Genomic DNA, 4,460 nt, shown 5'->3' with positions numbered 1-4,460 from the left:
AGCCCTCACCGTTGATGTCAGATCAAACTCCATTGATGTCAGATCAAAATTTTAAGATATCCATTTTCTTACAATCACCAAAAGGTGTAGTAAGCATGCCTCAGGGGTCAACAACACTCCCAGGACAACAGCCTTTAACTATGTAAAATTATCCATTATGGAAATATATATTTGTTAGTAGAAAAGACATCCAGATGTTTTCATGTTTGTCTGACCAGATAGGAGCTCCTTAGGAGCGTTTACTAGGCCAAAGGACCTAGCCCGGTCAAAATGAAAAATTTGGTCAAAATGATAAAAGACTTGAAAACCTAATTAGAATAAAGCAGAGACAGATTGTATCTGTGAGAGGCATATATATCTTTTGATTTTTCAAAAGAGTTATCAAAGATACGCACACAGTTTTTAGACTGTCTTCGATAAATTGAGAATGACTTGCAGGATCGAATTGAAAGTTTCAGCGAGGGGAGGGAAAGTGCAAGTTCAATGGGGTTTATTATCAATTCAAAAAATAAATTACACATAATAACAATAATCAGTCCATTCCTCGACGCCGAGGTCCTCAATCGCTACCTTTTAAACATAATACGCAGCGTGGTCACTGCTCCTACTCTCAGAAACAACTTTACCTCTCATTTATCCAACGTAACTACCAATTATCCTCTTGCCCTTTTCCCCAGGGGAAACCGCCTCATTAACATACCAAAATAAAATCCTTTTTTTACAATTATTTAGCTAATCTTTTCCAATGCTAATAAATGATTTTTTACTCTTCTTTTAAATAACGCGAGGAAGCTCCTACTTCTTAGCTCTTCTGGGAACAGGTTCCATGACCTTGCACAAGTTATTTTCGGAGCCAAATCCGATCGTACAGTCGGGGAAAAGAGTGTTTGCAGGTTTGATGATGATCAGGTATTTACATTATGCTGGTCCGCGATTGGTCTAAATAATGTTTTAAATGCAGACGGGAGTTCACCAGCTAGAAACTTGAACACAAAGGTCAAGCATGACTGATGATGCAGCGATTCCATTGACAAATACTCTTCATTTTTTCCAATTAATTTCAAAGATCGCTTTTGAATCGAATTGAGTTTTGCAGGTGAGATTTAAAAGTCGATTGCCAGATTATTGCACAGTAATGTAAAAGGAGTTTGATAAGAGCGTTGTATAGCAGGACCAGTGTTTCCTGTGGCAAAGTGTTCTTTAGTTTCTCCAAAATTACGGGATATCTTCAGCTCTACTGTTTGAATGTGATGCAGGAATGACAGGTTCTCATCAAGTATGACTCCCAGGTATTTTGCAAAATGCTTTACTGGCCGACTGGTCAAACCTCTTGATGTTTCGATACCACATACCTCGGGATGGGCACTTCTGACCTTGCAAAAAATAAAACACAGGATTTATTAACGTTAATCACAAGTCGGTTAGAATCCATCCAGAGATATGTCCCCTCGAGAACAGCCCTAACCTTGGGAAAAGAGTACTGTTTTATCCCTTTCACAGCAGCCTAGTTTGGCATCAACTGCAAAAGGCAGAAGCTCATCATAATCTACAGGGTGATAAGGAGCTTCATCGTGACATAGCTTACAGGAGCGAAGAACTGTGCGTGTCGGGTTGAACACGCTACTCAGATCGTTAACATGAATCAGGACCACTAGTGGTCCTAATAATGACCCTTGGGAAACACCGCAATGGACCAATACATTATTTCCTGGATCTTCTCCCAAATAAAATCTTCAGTCCCCCAAGTACGATCTGAACCAATCCACAGTTTCGTATCTTATTTCTATGAAATGCTTGTCTGATATCAATCAGGACCGCTCCAGGTAGAAGGCCAGAATCCAGCACTTTGTTGATCCATAAACTCAAAGCTGTTAGTGCATCTTAGGTGGAGTGTCCTGATCTAAAAGTCAAGTGAGAATCTCAAACCTTAAATTTGATGAGAAGGGGGAGGTATATTGAAAGACACAGCGGGCATTCAGTTCGTTGAAGTAAAATTTCTGCAAAATCTCGGGAATGGCAAGAGGGATGAAGATGAGACTTTTAGGTACTATTAAGGAAAGAAAGGGGGATGGGACTTCACATTCAGTCTTAGGGGGAGGGGGAGTGTATAAAAAAATTTTGTTTATGATCCTCCAAATGTTTTTTCCCTATAAGCCCCTATGGATATCAAAATTTACTCACGTGTAAGCAACGAGGTAAATCAAACCTCGTTGATTTATCAAACCTCGTATGAGTTTCCAGGCTATGGAAATCGGATATCTACAATATCTTAGGAGGAACAAGTTGAAAAAAGTTGAAACTCTCAAAAGATTATGAGGGGGTCAAGCACATGTTCAACTATGCATTAGCTGGAGAGGGTGAAACTAAATCAAAATATACTATGCACCTCCCTATTATCAAACTGCCATATCCGCAATATCTTGGTAACCGCTGGGGGATGGATCTGAAGACTCCAGATAGTGGAGTAGTGGGAAGTGGGAGGGGCAGAGAGATTTGAAATTTTGTTGGTAGGGTGGGGGGAGACTGTCTGAAAACGTTCTGCTTCTGATCCACCCAAGTATTTTCGGACATTAAGCTTCTATGAGAGCTCGTTTTATTTACATTTAAGCAGAAATCTAAATCCAAAGATACTTAGTTTTGACAGGTTATGTAAATACCATATCAGTAATATCTTGGGAACGGCCTGAAAGGTTAGTTTTAAAATTTCAAGGATTTTTTTTGGGGGGGAGCTGTGGCTTTAACTTGGAAGAGGAAGCAGAGAAGCGCTGATCACATGTTGTCTCAGATTTACCCAACAGTTTTGGCACTTTGAGCCCATGCGGGACAAAAATCTGTTCACGGTAAAGCAATGATCTAAATTGAAAGTAACTAAATGTACCCAAATTATGAAAATGGAGTACCAACAATATCTCTGAAAAGACTTGGAAGTCTTAGAACTTCCAGAGGATGTTGGGGGGTGTATTAGACCTCAAGCTTTGACTTGTAAAGGGGAAGGGGAGAGGTAGGTCAAAAGACTCTGTAAACCCAGGTTATCTAAGTAACAAATTTTTTACATTTCGGGAACGAAGAGGGATTGAATTAAAACTTTATGGGAGTGTTTGAAAAGGGCAAGGGGATTTCAAACGCTATGTTCAGGGAAAAAGATAAGAGTGCAAAAACATTTTCTTGTCCTGTATATTGGCTTGTCCAAAAAAAAAGCATAGACAGTTCTTTTTTCTTTTTTAACTTTACAACTTACGTTCGCAAGCTAATTGGTCAAGAGGGCCCTTAGACAAAGAAAAACTTGTAAAATAGTAATGTCACCTGGAAATAGATCCAATACTTTTTGTCCGGTCGGCTAGGACCTGTAATATTTTTTTTCAACTCCGTTACTTGAAATGAATGTTTTGGATCATTCTAGGCAAAAAGACAGAAAGAACTGTCACGTACAAAAACGAGCTTTAGATTTTATCGCTCTAATCGGCTTGAAATAACATTCATAAGTGTTTTGGACAGGTTTAAACTAGTCAAATTTGTACACAGAGATAAAAAGACCTCCATGAAATTAAAAGTTATATAAAAAAATGAATTAATTCATGACTCCCAAAATAAGCCTGATTATTTCTTTTACCGGCCACTTACTTACTGAAAATGTATATTGGGCCACACCAGCCTTAAACATAAATAAATAAAGTAATTATTAATTCCTGAGACTCCAAATTGGGCTAAACCAATCATGGGTTTTCTGTGATCAGTGCAAAGTTTTGGAGTAAGTACAACGGACCAATAAACCTAAGTGAGGACAACGAAATGAAGAAAACATGATTATACCAATTCCTTGACGGAATTTCAAATTTTTATTTATTTTTTTTTTTTTTGGGGGGGGGGGTAATACGCTTAAAATTTCAGGTTATACAAACACCTCAATTAAAATTTCGGAACGAGTTTAAACCAAAAATTAAAGAAAAATCTGGTGTTGATTCATTACGTCTTTTTTAGTGAATGACCTTGATAGGTATTTATTTAAGCAAATCAACAGTTTCAAAAAAAAGATTCATTTCATAAAGCAGTGAATTAAGAAACGTGTATATTCAATGGTGTCTATAGGGTGGGGTCCAGGAGTGTTTCAGCCCTGAAGAAGAACAAAATTACGAATATTTGTATATTATATGAATATTAATCCGCCTCTTCATCCAACCGGAGTTTTATAGCAAACTATTATTGCAAATTTATAGCCCTAAACTACTTGTAATTACAAACCAACTGTTGAGTTTATAGTTGTTTACTGGGCTGGTCTCATTTCCCTAATATATACGACATATTTTGACCCAGTAAACAACTATAAAGTCAACATTTGGTTTACGATTAGAATATACGGAAGGCTTTGCCACCATCATTGAAAATTTGTTTTACATTTGGGCAAGATTAAAGAAGGAAATTTCCATCAAGACTTTGAATGAACTTTGTCGTTAAACTCTGTC

Source organism: Artemia franciscana, chromosome 14 (assembly GCF_032884065.1).
Source record: "Artemia franciscana chromosome 14, ASM3288406v1, whole genome shotgun sequence".
In the NCBI taxonomy this organism is placed as follows: domain Eukaryota; kingdom Metazoa; phylum Arthropoda; class Branchiopoda; order Anostraca; family Artemiidae; genus Artemia; species Artemia franciscana.
Note: the sequence above shows the minus strand (reverse complement) of the source record.